The sequence below is a fragment of the Mastomys coucha genome, unplaced genomic scaffold (genome assembly GCF_008632895.1).
Source record: "Mastomys coucha isolate ucsf_1 unplaced genomic scaffold, UCSF_Mcou_1 pScaffold1, whole genome shotgun sequence".
NCBI classification, from domain to species: Eukaryota; Metazoa; Chordata; class Mammalia; order Rodentia; family Muridae; genus Mastomys; species Mastomys coucha.
In genome coordinates, this window is record NW_022196891.1 from 49,771,343 (window position 1) to 49,787,886 (window position 16,544).

The window sequence follows — 16,544 nt, forward strand, 5'->3', positions numbered from 1 at the left end:
AAATACCACAGAAAGGCCCCAAAGAAGGCACAACTGCAGCCCAGAAGGAGAAGATGTGTGAACATGTCACACAGTGTCAGAGGCCAGGACGGAGCTGGCCCAGATAAACCCCTTTCCTGCTAGCCACCCACTTCTCAGATCCTGGAGCAGACCAGGAGACAACAGGGATGGGGGAAGAAAAGAGACACTCTTGTTTCCTTGCGGCTTTGCTAAAACGTAGGGAACACAGGATTTACTTCAGCTTACCGTAGGTCACAGTTCACTACTGAAGGGAAGTCAGGGCAAGAACTCAAGCAGAAACTATGAAGGAACACTACCTACTGCCTTATACAGGCTTAGACTGCCTAAGCCTACCTGCCCAGGGCATGATACTGTCACTGGGAACCTCTCGCATCATTTAACATCAAGACCATACTCCACAGTCCAATTTGATCTAGGGACTCCTCAATGGAGGCTCTGCTGTCTGGTGATTTATTAAGGGTCTAGATGTACCTGGTGAGGCACTGTTTTGTGCCATCCCATGTTGGGAGGCAATGGGTCAGAGAGCACAGAGTGGCCAACAGAAAGAGGAGGGCAAACTTGCTTTTTGTGACAACCTATTCTCAAGGAAATAGGTGCTCTCATTCCCATAATAAAGGCACTGATCCATTCAGGAAGCAGGACAGAATGACCTAACCCCTCTTATTAGGCCCTATCTCCCCATACAGTTGCCCAAGGGTTAAATTCTCAGTAAAAGGAACTTTGGGGGACATATTGAAGCCACAGCAAGGATTCACACTTGTAATCAGGTGATGACCAACGTCAGTGCCAGGGCAGCTCTAATACCACAGTACTTGAAAGCTTCAGAGGAAATTACCCTCTCTTCATGAAAACATTGCAAGTCTCCAAAAACTAAAACCTAAAGCCCGTGCTATGACTAAGTCCCTGGGTGATCTCAGGAGAACAGCTGATGAATCCAAGTCTCTGTGTCCTCATCTGGTTGCCTAAGCACCTTCAGATCTGTTTTCTGTCTTTCTGTGATATGGCTTCATGTGAGATCCATGCTAGTGTTGTATACAGGGGCTCTCTGAAGAGCCTTACCAAGTTGAAACCCAAATATAATGCCTTCTTCAGGGGCTGAACCCATGGTTTTAACTCAATAACGGACACCACCATAGACTTAACAGTCCTTTCTTTCTGTAAAAATCACTCATAATGACTGGAGTGGCTAAGTGCACAGTGTGGTTTATCATGGGACGTAAATGGCTGGTTCATTACTTTGCTCAGGTCTGAGCAGGCTGGAGATAGGAGTGGGAAGAGAAATTAGACTTCAGCATTAATCTGACCACAGTCGCTGAAAGAACCAGCACATCCCCATGTGATATGGGAAAGTTCAGCTTGCCAGCACAGCATCATATCCAACATTAATGATAGCAACTGGAACAACAGGGAAGGTGAGGACTCCAAGCACTAACATGAGGCCACAGCACCAGGGACTTGGAGGTTGGCCCTCCTGGAAACATCACGATGGCAGACCTCCTAAGCCTCAAGTCTGCCCACAGCTGATAAAACTCACACTTTCGGTTAAATTTATGACATCTCTGAATGTCCTTGGGAACCAATGAGAATAAGGGAGGCTGGAGAGAGGGCTCAGCAGTTGAAAGCACTTGACTGCTCTTCCAGAGGTCCTGAGTTCAATCCCCAGCCACCACATGGTGGCTCACAACCATGTAATGGGGATCTGATACCCTTCTAGTGTGTCTGAAGACAGCAACAGTATACCCACATATATGAAATAAATAAATAAGTCTTTACTTGGTGAGCTCAGTAAGTCCTAAGCCTGCCCTGCAGTGACTGACAGGAGCCATGGATACAGCAGTGGATTCTGCTGCTGACAGAAGCAGAGGAAGAGTGCCTCTCATTCTCCCTGCCTCCTCCATCCCTTGTTACAGTCTCCTCCTGATTTGGTCTTATTGAGCCAAAAGATAATCACACAGGAGAAATGCCACATGCTGGTACCATCACTCTCCCATACAGAAGCGTTAGGAAGGAAGACAATGATCTGAGGCTTCTTTAATCTGGCTTTTTTTTTTTTTTTACAATAATGTTGTTTAATCTGCCAAATATATAAGTTGAATTTGAGGAGCATGTCTTGTCTGGGTGATGCACAGTAACCAAAGGTTTCTTAAAATGATCAATGGGTAGGGTTAAAAATGGGCACTATCCCTGACCAGGTGGGTGGGAAGGGTACAGAACAGAAAGGAGAGGCCTCATCGGATGGAACTGGCCAGGCACAAACCCTGTACCTTTCTCGGCACAGGCTCCTGGAGCCCCTCTGAGCACCCAGACAATCTGAGCTGGTTGTCATCAACTCCCACAGTAACTGCCTGCTGGCACTTCCCCCCTCCACCCCGCTAACGTGCAATCTATTGGACAAACGGAATCTCCTCACCCCACTTCCCAGGCACCCCCGCCAACCAAATTCTACAAACAGCAAAAACATTCAAATGGTTACGTATGAAATGCTAATAAATCAATGAAATGGCTAGTATGAAATGCTCTAGTAAAATAATTTGGCAATACATAGTTGAAAAGCATGATACTTAAAAGTGAGGATAAAGCAGCAGTATGCAGCTAAATATTCAAATCTGGATACACCAAACATGATGGCACAGGTATTGGGGAAGGAGGACAGGATGTGAAATAGGAGAAACAGAAGTTCAAGGCCAGCCTATACATAATACATTGAGGCCGTGCTTCCAAAAACATCCAAATTTGGCCTCAACATGCAACACCAATGACAGTTTTGAATCTTGGAATTAAAAACTTGGCAGGAATAATACTGAGACACTTAGTTTTTAACAGCTCCACTGAACATTTCAAGATGCTGTGAGATACACTTAAGGAGGACTTCATACAACATGGTCATTTAGAATGACTGGAATTCTATGCATTCATCCACACACACATTCATCATCCACTTACTGGGTAGGCTATTCCAGACACTTGGACAAAACCAGACCAAGTCTCTGTCTATGTGGAACCTACACATTAATGGGAAGCAAGAAAAACAATCAAATAACATCTAATCACACTTGGCAGACATGAGAGGAGACATAAGGCCTGAGAGTATAGAAAGATGACTCTCCTAGGCAGAGAGAAGTGCTTCGGGGAGCAGTTTAATACCTGGCAGGAGCAGCAAAAACCCTGGGCAGAAGAGAGGTGATAGAGTCATAGCAGCAAGATGATGTGTCCAGAGCAGGAAGGGAATAAACATCCATCGAGGTTAGAACAAAGCCCAGTGAAGATCATAAGGTGAACAGGTCCAGTAGAGCGAGAACTGACAATTTTTAATCGCGTTTGACTACATGGCAGTCTCTAGGGACCTTGACAACTGCAGTTTAGGAGGTTGGTGGTTGAATCAGGTTTAAGAGATGATGGTGGGTTAGGAGATGGCACAGTAGGTAAAGTGTTCATTGCATCGGAAAGAGGATCTGAGCTCAGATCCCTAAATACTCATAAAAGCCAGGTATGGCCTATATACCTGTACCTATAACACCAGCTCTGAGAGGTAGGGGAAGGAGGATTCCAGTGGCTCCCTGGCAAGACTATGTAATCAATCAGTGAGTAATGGGCCCTATCATAAAAGTAAGATGGAGAGAAACAGAGGAATGGAGCAATAGAGAACCAACATTAACTTTTGTCCTCCACAGGCATACTAATATTCATTCCCATGCACACATCACACACACACACACACACACACACACACACACACACACCAGAGGAGGGAGGGAAGGAAGGAAGGATAAGAAGAGTGAATCCTCTTAAGTCTAGCAAAATAGTGGTTCAAACTATAGCAAAAACTTTCTATATATCATTTTTCAAATGCCTGGGTCAGTCAAGCTGAACAAAATTCTAAGTAACCTTAACTGATAAGGAACTCGCCTTAGAGTTCACTGGCCAAAAGTACAAAGTCACTGATATAACCCAGTTCTACCCATGGTATGCTTTCTGTTGTTGGTTGTTTGATTGTCTTCTGAGACAAGACAACACTATCTTGCCCTGTTTAGCCTAGAACTCACTGTGTATACCTTTTGCAAGAATTTATCTTTAAATAACTGCATGTTGAACAAACAAGCAAAACTTAAAATTAGACTGAACACTGAAGTTACAATGAACACCCATTTGAAACCCAGATTTCAAATATTTATTTCCATAAACAGCATTGTTAATATGACTAATTAGCTATAAAGTGGGTAACATTAGGAACATGTGCCTTTCCGGATGGTGGTGGTGCACACTCCAATCCCAGATACCAAGAGATAGAGGCAGGCAGAGCTCTGTGAGTTTGAGGCCAGCCTGGCCTAACAGCAAGTTCCAGGACAGCCAGAGCTACATAGAAGAAACCTTGTCTTGAATAACAAAAGGGGGTCAGGGACATGAACCTCTAAAATAAATCATGCTAATAAAATCAAACTTGTAGCACAACATACTAGGCTACTGCATAGTATTCATTAGCCAAAAATACATTAGAAGTCACTGATATAATCTACTTCTCCCCATGGTTGTGTTTTTTATTATTGGTTTGATTGTTTTCAGAGACCAAGCCATACTATGTAGCCATATTTGGCCTGGAATTCACCATGTAGACAAGGCTGGCCTAGAAATCACAGAGACCCACCTGCCTCTGCCTCCAGAGTGCTAGGATTAAAGGCGTCCACCATCACAACAGATGTGCCCAGAGTTGTAAGCATCCTTATATACATTATTCATACAGAGAGCTTCAACTACCTGAAAGTTGGAAGGGGACAACAAAATACTGTATGTTCCTCATGATCCTACGATTTATGTATGTAATTTACTCAAACCATAAGTTCTCTGGAAACTTCTTCCATGACTCTGGAATAATAACTTTGGTATGCCTCATTAAACATTCCTTTGGAGCAAATACAGCTCGTTCTCATCAATGGTGAGAAAGTGACATAAGACACTGGCTAACTGGAGCAATTAGAAAGTCTCAGGTGTTCAATGAGTTCCACAGATTGTCCCACTGACTCAGAAGAGCCAAAAGAAAAATAATTCAAAATAATAGAAATAGGGATACAAGGTGCAGGGATTTATGGAGGACTTTCTGATGTGCTTTTAGATGCCCAGAGCACAGTGCCACACCAGCAGGAGCAGCCTGCATGCATGCCTGTGCCGGGCCCCTCTTCCCTTGCCTGGCTTCAGCTCTTTCCACTTGAGTTATCCAAGAGCTCTGGTGATGAAGATGGATGCTAGCAGTTCTAAGGACTCCCTTGCTTTTCATTTTATGCATGTTCTGAAAACAGCTGCTCAAATACCAAGATCTTTGGGGAAGACCACTCATACCACATTTCCAGGCAGACTGCAGGCTGGCAGAAATGGAAATATTGTTTTCCTGAAAATCCCACTAGAGCTGCTCCAGCAATTTCTTGGCTTTGCACATGACCTCAAAGCAAGACAATCTCCCTGTTCAAATCCATCTGCTTTTTAGCTTTAACACCAGCCTTCCATTTAAATATGCAGTGCAGTCAGAAACAACAAGCCCACATCCCAGCAGTAGCCAAGCCTGCAGGTCTGAGTCATGATGGCCTAAGAATATAGAGAAATCAGATGGTGAACTCCAACCACAAAACTGAGAGATACCCCAGGATTCAACTCCAAGAAGTCAGTTATTGGCCACAGTCTGCAATACTTTTCCAGACTAGCTATAAGACAAATGCTTATGTTAGAAGGATCTTAAGGAAGGGCTATGATTGGGGTTGGAAAACATCAAGACTTCCAGTTGCTCTGTTACCTCTGCTAAAAACTTAAAATCCAGTCTAGTCTAGTGGGGAATCAAAAGCAGAAGTGGTTAACAAGGTTTCTATGTGAAGAGCAAGAAGTTCAAGCTAACCTTTCACTGAGTCTGGAATCAGCAGGCTTGGGAAGCTGTGCTATACACCCAGCTGTCTACAGCTGCCACCGTATAGAATTACATGCATCAGCTGAGGCTCACCCCACACTCCTGCGACCACTGCATCCATGAATGGATGCAGCCAGTATGCTTTGAAATAAAGGGTAAACTTTCCCTTCCCAGACTTCTACATTGAGCTCTCTACCATGGTCCCTCATCTAGAGCTGTGTTCTGGACAAATAACCAGGGCAACATCCATTCAGAGAAGCAGAAATAAGGTTGCCAAGGAAACAAAAAGTTAATGGTACAATACTGAGGAAAGCAGCCACATCATCTTATGCCTTAACAGCCCTCTAAGGGACATTTTAATTTGATTATGGACCAAAATTCAAGTTTATTCTTTCAAAAGTACATAAAGATACCTTTAAACTGGAATAAGAGGTTTAAGCAAAGGACCCTAAAGGTCAACAGTCTAAGGCTACTCTCACAGTTCTGGACATCACCCAGCTCTGCTTCCTGTCTCAACTCTAATTCAAACTACATATCCAGCTCCACTACAACACTGCACACTGTCTGAAACATGCACATACTGGTGCCTGGTAAGGAGGAAGGTTGCCACTCTCAAGTTTCATTCTGGCTCAACTGTCCACTCTTAGGACTACAACAGAAAAGAAAGGTTCACCTTTATGTCCCTTCTACCAGAACCCAAACATTCTATGGCACAGAATAACACCTCAGCATGTCAGACTGTACAAACTTAAGAAGGAAGGACTACTTTAAAAGAGAAGCGAAAATAAAAAACACACATACAAAATAATTCTTAGCTGTCATAGTAGCATCTTCCAGGCAAACTCTCCACCAGCTCAGAGGGTTTAGGAACCAGCAAGCGGTGTGGCTTAGGAACCAGCAAGCTATAGAGCTTAGGAACCAGCAAGCAGTGTGGCTTAGGAACCAGCAAGCGGTATAGCTTAGGAACCCACAAGCAGAACACTTTGGAGCTCTCACTTTGCTGAGGCCTCCCAGCACCATTTGCCTAGCACTTATTCAGCTCCAATATTTTCTTTTGACTGGGGAGATGTGAACTCAGATCCCCAACATCTATGTAAAAGCTGGACAGGTCAGCACACACCCATAAACCCCAGGGGCAGGAGGGTCCTGGGAATTGCTGGCCAACCAGTCTGGTTGGTTTTGGTGAATTCCAACCTGGGTCAGTAAGAGACCTTGTCTCCAAAAATGAAATGGAGAGGAACAGAGGGAAACACCCAAAGCCAACAGCAGTCTGTCTCTACACAGGGACACAGGTGAGTGCACATGTGTGGTCATGCATGCAAACACACATATACACAAAGAGAGAGAGAGAGAGAGAGAGAGAGAGAGAGAGAGAGAGAGAGAGAGAGAGCAGGAAGGGCTTTCCATTATTGGTTTCTATTTTACAAACAAAAACTAAATTTGAATAGAAAATAAAGGCAGTGGTAGTGCACGCCTTTAATCCCAGCACTTGGGAGGCAGAGGCAGGCAGATTTCTGAGTTCCAGGCCAGCCTGGTCTACAGAGTGAGTTCCAGGACAGCCAGGGCTATACAGAGAAACCCTGTCTCGAAAAAAAAAAAAAAAATGAAAACTATAAAACAGACGAGGCCGCCCTCGAACACAGAAGATAAAAGAACATCTCAAGCTGGTGGGTCAGAAGAGTCAGTACTGTTTTAAATATCAGAATTATCCAAAGTAATCAATAGTCAATAAGATTCCTATCAAAATACCAGCAACATTCTTTGCATGAACCAAAGTTGTATAAAATCAAAAAATCCTCTAATAGGCAAAGCAATGTCAAACAGAAGGAACAAAGCTGAGGACATTATAATGTGTCCAGCTATAGCCCAAGTACTACTAAAATGTATTACCAACTACACTAACCAGAGCAGCATGGTATTGACATAAAAACAAATGCAAGGACCATAGATTATTAGACTTAAAAGTAAGATAGAAACATCTCCAGCCACTAACCATGAGCAAAGGCAGCAAGAGCATACACCGGGAAGGGTACAGTCTCTGCAGAATGGTGCTGGCAACTGGAGGTGAAGGATGGACTGTGTATTCTTACTGCTCACCACACACAAAAAGTCAATTTAAATGCAAAGACTCAAATGCAAGATCTGAGACTGTGAAAGTACTAGAAGAAAACACACGGAAATGTTTCAAGACATGAGCTGGGGCAACGAAAGCAAAACGTGACAAATGGTATTCCATCAGACTGAACAGTTTTTATATGCCAAAGGGAACAGTCAGAGGGGAGAGATGGCCAGAGAACATGAGGAAAAAATATTTTGCAAATTCACATGACAAGGAATTAACACAGAATAAAGAAGGAATTTAACAACTAGAAAGGAAAAAAAATGTAAGTCTATTAAAAACTGGACCTGAATAGACAGTTCTTTTTAAGAAAGAGAAAGAGGGGGGGTGGGAAGGGAGAGGGAGAGGGAAAGGGAGAGGGAGAGGGAGAGAGAGAGAGAGATTCAAACAGCCAATAAGTACCTGGGAGAAAATGTTCAATAATGATAACTGCTGGGGAGATGCAAATGAAAACCATAATGAGCCACAAATTCACTCCCCGTAGTTAGAATGGCTATTGTCGGATGCAGAGGAAAGGGGACCCTCCTACACTGCTGGGATGAATGTAAATTAGCAGAAACATTATGAAAAACACATGGAGGTGCCTCAAGAACTAGAAATTGAATTACCACGTGATCCGGCAAGCACACTGCCATATACATACATTAGTACAGTGAAGAGACATCTACCCTTACATATTTATTGCAGCACTATTTACAACAGCCTAGATATGGAATCAACCTAAGTATCAGTTGGTAGATAAGTGGATAAATAAAATGTTATGTGTACACATAATGGAGCATTCTTCAGGCTTAAAAAGAATAGAATCATGTTGTTGTACCTTGAATGAGGAATTTTACCCAATAGGCTCATGACTTTCAATACCTGGACCATGCTGTTTTGTAAGGGTATAAGACCATTAGATGGCGCAGCCTTGCTCGAAGAAGTAGGTTATTAGGAGCAAGGTTTGAAGCTTTATGTCTCCCCCACTTCCTGCTCATTCTCTGCTTCCTGCTCTGGCTACCCACTGCCATGTCCCCCCAAATCCATAAGCCAGCAGTTCTCAACCTGTGTATTGTGACCCCTTTGAGGGTCTAACGACCATCTACACAGGGGACACAGATCAGATATCCTGAGTTTCAGATATTTACATTATGATTCATAACAGCACAAAATTACAGTTATGAAATAGCAATGACATCATTTTATAGTCAGGGACATCATAGAAGAGGAGGCAGAAGGATAGAAGATCCAGAGGACCAGGAATTCTGGTGGGAGACTGTGTCTCCTAGAAATGTCAGGGAAGCTACACCCATGATACCTCAACAATATGGCTGCCTAAACAAGACCTGAACAAGACAACACTAACAGACATGCTAACTCAGGAGAGAAATGTCTCACAGGGCCCCAACCCTAGACAAAGAGCTACAGACAATTAATGATTACTGGCAGAGAGAAAAAAATCAATCTTTGCCAGGGATGGGCCCCCTAATCAGTTATCCAAAATCAAATGGTCAGCTCTGAAGTCATACAATACTAAACAGACTCATCAGGTTGTATTTATGTATTTAAACATTGAGTGTGTGTGTGTGTCTATGTGCAGCAATAAAGTAATTAAAGAAAAGAGACTACAAATTTGATAAGGAGTGGGGTGGAGGACATGGAAATATTTGGAGAGAGGAGGAGGGAGAAATAATGTAATTATATTTTAACTTGAAATCATCACAAATTAAAAAGGGTATTACATATAATTAGTAATTTTATCATATTAAGATACATTATTATCCTAACATTTTACACATGTACAAAGTTGTAAGATTTGATAAATGAAAAAAAATTTTTTTTAAAACCTTGTTCCACTCCACACCCAAACCAGCCTAGCTGGTAAGGTCAAGGTGATTTTTTTTTAGATTTATTTTTTTTTTAAAGATTTATTTTATTTATTTTATGTGTATGAGTACACTATAGCTGTACAGATGACCGTGAGTTAACATGTATGTGGCTGCTGGGAATTGAACTCAGGACCCACTGCCGGCCCGCTCACTCTGTCCAGCATAATTCACTGTAGCTGTCTTCAGACGCACCAGAAGAGGGCGTCCGATCTCATTACAGGTGCTTGTGAGCCACCATGTGGTTGCTGGGATCCGAATTCAGGACCTTCGGAAGAGCAGTAAGTGCTCTTACCCGCTGAGCCATCTCGCCAGCCCGATAAATGAAATTATACCACTACAGAAACAAATATTTTTACATTATATTTACACAAGATCCAGAGAACCAGGAAGTCTGGATTTTAAACATTCACTGATGTGGCTCTTGATATTTAATCTTTTTTCTAAATTTTATTTTACTTTTAATTGATAAAATAATACAAATTACAGGCTACACCATGCTATTTCAGTACATGAACACAATGCATAGTGATCTAATTGGAGACATCTGTAAGATCTTCAGGAGTTGAACTGTCACAAAATTATGTATCTGAAAACTTACAAACTTTTCTTAATATTGACTATATTCAATATTCTTTTTTTAAAAGATTTATTTGTTAATATACATAAGTATACCGTAGCTGACTTCAGACAGAGGGTGTCAGATCTCATGATGTGTAGTTATGAGCCAACATGTAATTGCTGGGATTTAAACTCAGGACCTTCTGAAGAGAAGTCAGTGCTCTTACCCACTGAGCCATCTCGCCAGCCCATATTCAATATTCCTAAATTCCTAAATTAACATTAGTTATATATTTTTTGTGTTTATACACATACCACACACAAATACCCCACACACATACACAGAGGCACATACATGCATGCAAACACATTTGTGCACACATATATACACACATACATACACACACACTCATGAATGCATATACATACCACACACAAACACTCATGAATACACACACACACACACACACACACACACACAACAAATCCAAATCCGATTCATTATATTTAGCTCTTGATGGAACACATTTTTAAATGAGACAACTCTCCTAACTTAGAATGCTACATAGAATAATTTGCAAAAAGTGACTGTTAAGTGGTTAAAACAAAGTGACGAATTAAGAATCTCAACCCAGTCTGCAGAATTTTCCACTTTTAATTAAACAGTTTATTTTCATTTGAGCAACAGTGGGAAACACTTTCCTTCATTTAAATCAGTATTTCATGTCTCAAAATAGGCAGTGTTTGTCCCAAAATTGTACGCTCACGCCTGAGGTGACCCCTCCTCAGCAAGGCCATTTTATAAGTACACAGTATGTCATTATTTTTCCTTCCAAGCATCAGTGCAACTCTCCTCGATCTCTTTCTAATCCTTCACCTGTCTCTGAATTCTTCCTTCTATTTCTTTCAGACCCCAGCAAAGGGCAAATGAGTATCAATGCTACCTGTTTGTGACTGAAATTACAAGTTGTAATATGACTTCAAAATTTACATTTGTATCTTTCCAAGCTAAACCTTCTCCTGGGAACTGTCCTTGAGAGCTGCTTGACAGCTTTATACTGGTAGATAAAGCACTCTTGTTAATAACTCAGAGGTTCCAAGTATTCTAAAACCTCAACACAGTATACAAAAGGACTCTGGTCCCCAAAACTACACTTTCTTCTACAAACCAATTCCCATACAGTCAACCATTCAAGTACTACCTAGCCTACAGCTTGTCACATCCTTCAGTCAACACTGCTGAGCTCAAATTAACTTGTGGGTCTCCTTAGAGGCTTTTACCCACCCCTTTAACTAAACAGGCCTTTCCAGCCTTTCTGGCTTCTGTGTACACAATGTCAAGTCTTATAATTTAGCAGTCATTTCCCTTTAAATGATTCATACAAGTAACACGTCTTTACACCTAACTAGTACGCCCCCCCCCCCAAACTGACACACTATACTTCCCACCTCTGAAGTCTTCTGCACAGAACTTGGCACAATGCTTGAAATACAAAACAACTATTTGCTGAATAATCAGCCAGGCCATCCATTCCCTTGCCTGCCGATCACTACACCCACTCCAGTCCAGGGGAAGGGCAGGGCTAGGACCAGCATCTCAGGGAGCAGCATCTGTGTTAGAAGATGTTGAACAGTGACTAAAAACCATCATTCCCCTTTTATCAGTTCATTAAACAAGCTTTAAATCCCTACCCTGTGTCAGAGAGTGGGGGAGAGAGACAGACTGACAGACACACAATGTGATCCAATTATTTACACACACCAAGTTTGACAAGAACAGCAGCAGAAGGAAGGAAGGAAACAGGAGCAACTGCGCAGCTGGAGATATTAGGAAAGTCATATCAGAAAACAGAATGTTTGACGTGGGTGCTGAGAAAATTAGTACAAGTTTACCGGAGGACTGGAGATGAAAACACCCTAGAGGAGCAAATGGAAAAGCTATGGAAATAGCACGCCCCCTCTCCTCAGTCCCCCCACCAGCCCCGCACTACCCTCCACTTGCCCAGTGTGGGAGGAAGTGCACACATGGACTCCCCACCCTTGGGAGCCTGGGGCAGGGGGACTAGGAAGCTGAGACTCTAGCCTGGGCTGTAGTAGTGAGACTAAGGTCACTCCCCTGACCTTAAGGAATATTTACTTGAACAAAGTAAGAGAAACTTAATTTTCACATCTATTTGGGATTTGGAAGTTCAATCCAAATCTATAATTTGCAGAAAGCAACGTTTGTAACTGACTCAACACTCATTTTTATGGGCTACTTTATTTGTAGAGATTAATTTTTATATAATTTTAACTATGTATTTTGCCTTTAAAGAATAAAAATCAAAAGAGGAATGTTTGAAAGCTATTCAGTCAGTGTTTTCACTCAGTCAGCCTGCACTCCAAACCCCATGGGACAGCTTCCAGGAGCGTTAACGACCAGCTGTAAGACCTGGGTGACTGAACCTCCGAAATCACTAAAGCAAACAATCTGCTTGCAATTTTCAAAAATTTCGTTCTCTCCAGATACTGAAGAAAATACATAGTCTCATAGCTGGAAGGGGACTGACTGAAGTATGTGCAATAATATATCCCTCAGGTGCGTGTCTATCTTGTGTTTTAAGAGCAAAGGCAGCACTGTCCAATGGATGCCCCTTAAGCAACACTGGTGGCATCTACGTGCATCCGAGGTTCACCTTAAAAGCAAACTAGAAAAAACTGTTGAGAACAAGCAGCTTTGGCTTCAGAAGAGCTCCTCCTGGCACCTCCTATTTTCTCAAGGTCTGAGCTTTGACTGCTTCTAAACATGGGCAAGCCTTCACCTCTGCATCCTGGGGGGGACACTTGCAAACTTATGCTAAAAGCCAAAAGCCTCAAAGACAGTGACACAAAAAAGGTGCTGTTATTTTTTCTATTATATTTGTATATTATTATCCTCAGCTGCACATAAACAATCCACAGAACAAGAAGGAAAATTCCCTGAGAAATGATCTAAAATTACTTAGACTTGTTTTTTAAATCCATGGGTTAAGAGCTGGGCCTTTCTGCAGCTATGGAGATCTGGGACCTCAGAGTGGAAAACTGCAAGAGAATGAGACCCTAGTCCCCAAGCCAGGGCGCTGGAGGATGGCGATCAGGATAGCACACTCCACTGACACTAACTACTTATAAGAATTTCCCACTACCCCCAGAGACTTCTAACTTCCAGAAGTAACATACTCAGGATTGGAACTGAAGTCCAGCTCTCACTGATACAAAAAGGAAACTTCAGTAAAGATACAGAATGACCCTTCTCTCTACTGGTCCCTCATTTTACTTTCTGTTTCTTTTTTCCGAGACAGGGTTTCTCTGTGTAGCCCTGGCTGTCCTGGAACTCACTCTGTAGACCAGGCTGGCCTCTAACTCAGAAATCTACCTGCCTCTGCCTCTCAAGTGCTGGGATTAAATCCACCACTGCTCGGCCTTGCTTTTTGCTTCTTAATAGACATTGATATATTTTTTTTTAATATAGAATTTTGGGATCACTAAGTGTGCCAGAAACTCTCTCAGAACCATCACATGCTATAAGATACAAGAGTTCTAAAGGGCTCTATGTTCTGAAGATTATTGTCCCAAAATCATTCTGAGGAGCTCATTACTAAATAATCGTCTTCTACCAGGTGCTTCTACCATGCTTTTAATCCCAGCACTCAGGAGGCAGAGGCAAGCAGATAGATAGATCTCTGTGAGTTCAAGGCCAACTTGGTCTACGTAGTGAGTTCCAAGACATCCAGGGCTATATAGAGAAACCCTATCTGAAAAAAATAATAATGATAATAAGTATTATATAACTGATACCCCCCCAAAAAAAAAAACAAAACAGTAAAGGGATATTATTTTCTCCCTGAATCCTCAACTACTGAAAAGAGTGTCAGTAGCCAGGTGGTAGGTAGCACATGCTTGTAATCCTAACACTCTGGAGGCTGAGGTAGAATCACTGAATCTCAGGCCAACCTCGGCTGCACAGACCCTGTCTCAAAACACAAAATAAAACAAACAAACAAACAAAAGAACTAGATTCATTCCTTCCTCCCTCCCTCTCTTCCTCCTTCCCTTCCTTCCTGCATTAGCATAAAATCTTCTATGGCCAAGAGCTTCAATGACTGTGAAATAAAGTCATTTATAGTGCTATAGGGCCTTTTTACACAGCTTACTGTAGAGCTCTTCCTTGCAGAGGAAATCCAGACACAACCCATGCATGAATAATATCAGATATTAAGTATAATTTCTAAAACAGGGTAGCAAGATGGTGTGGAACAGGAATGTAGACAAGACAAATGTAGAAAATAAAAACAAACAAACACCAGTTGATAAGCGATTCCGTCAGCCTAAGTAAAAGGGAAAGGAAGGTTGGGGGAAGTATGCTGTCGGCCCCGGCTGGTCGGCTGACGCTGAACATGAGGAAGGAGGAGCTGAAGACTGTTCAAAGGCTTCTGACTGAGCAAACAGGCAGTCTGGGATGCCATTAGCCAAGACGGACTAGCCTCTGGAAGAAATTCGATAAGGGTCATGGTGTTAAGGATGTCTTTCTTGTTAGGTCTTGTTTGAGATGCTACGAGGGTAACAACGTTAGAGCAGAAAGCAGACAGTTGCATAGCCACCTCTAAAGCTCAGTGAAGCCAGGCTGCAGAGCCATCAGCTACAGATGGCGTTTACAGATGGTATATGACTATATACCAGGTGAGGTCACCCAGGGACCCGTGTGATCAGAGGAGGTCCGTGGCTTAACCTCCCTAGCTGACAGGCAGCGTTTAACCTTTCTCCACTGCATGAATGGGTGTGGCTGGCAGACACATAGGAAACTGCACACTACAGGAAGAGAGAAACAGGAAAACCTGAAAAGAAAAACCCAAATTTCATGACCATGATAATGGGGCTACTGGTTATTTTAGCCCACAAAGCAAAAAACCAGAAAATTCTCCAAAAGAAAGTACCACGGAAAGAAATGAAAATGAGGTGTTCTTATTCCTGGGCCCTTGGAAAGGAAAAACATTTCACTGACAAATGTAACACCTAAAAACTATATAGAGGCTTGTTTAAAGGAACTGGTCCCAGCAGCTGAGCTTCCGGATGATGAATGCTACCTGAACCCCAACCAGGAACATATACTATATGGCTTTTGTAATTGGAAGGAAAGCTGAGCAGAGGGGTAATGCAATAAAGAGTTGTGGCTCCTGAAAACAGCCTTGTCCTGGCATGACAGTCAAGCACGCATGGCAGCTGTTAGAAGCTCCAACGTGAGGCTTACGATTATCAGAGATAAGACTAACGGAATGGCTGCAGAGACTGCTAAGCAGTCAAAATGTGCCTGCTGCTCCTGTGGAGGACCAGAGTTTGGTTCCTGGCATCCATATGGCAACTCACAACCATTCGCAAGTACAGTGCTGAGGACCCAAGGACCTCCTCTGCCCTTCTTGGGCGCTAGGCATATACATGGTGTACACACTTAGATTCAGGCAAACACTCATACACAGAAAATAAAAACAAATTAAAAAGACTAGTTTTGTAAATGCTTCATGCTGAATTCAAGCTAATGTGTGTTAGTAGGACAAAGGGTAAAACAGAACTTGGTTTAACATTTTGAAATTGTTAAGGTCTTAAAGTAAAACGCAGATTTATATTTAAAGATTCCATACACTTACCCATTGTAGATTTAATACTAATTAATGTTTCCAGTTAAATCAATTGAAGTTTGTTAACTGTTAGAAAAAATTTTGTTTTATTTTTCAAAGATTTATTTACTATTATATGTAAGTATGTGTAAGTAGCTGTCTTCAGATACAACAGAAGAGGGCGTTAGATCTCATTACAGATGGCTGTGAGCCACCATGTGGTTGTTGGGATTTGAACTCAGGACCTTTGGAAGAGCAGCCAGTGCTCTTAACCGCTGAGCCATCTCTCCAGCCTGTTCTTTGGTTTTTTTTGTTGTTGTTGTTGCTGTTTTCAAGACAGGGTTTCTCTGTGTAGCCCTGGCTGTCCTGGAACTCACTCTGTAGACCAGGCTGGACTCAAACTCAGAAATCTGCCTGCCTCTGCCTCCCAAGTGCTGGGATTAAAGGCATGTGCCACC

At 42.3% G+C, this 16,544-nt stretch overlaps 1 protein-coding gene across 4 annotated transcripts in view; it reads right to left on the bottom strand.

The window, feature by feature from the left end:
- Rgl1 (ral guanine nucleotide dissociation stimulator like 1) overlaps positions 1-16,544 on the bottom strand; it is a 250,890-nt gene that overhangs the window by 192,417 nt on the left and 41,929 nt on the right. The gene's annotated exons all lie outside the window — the stretch shown is intronic.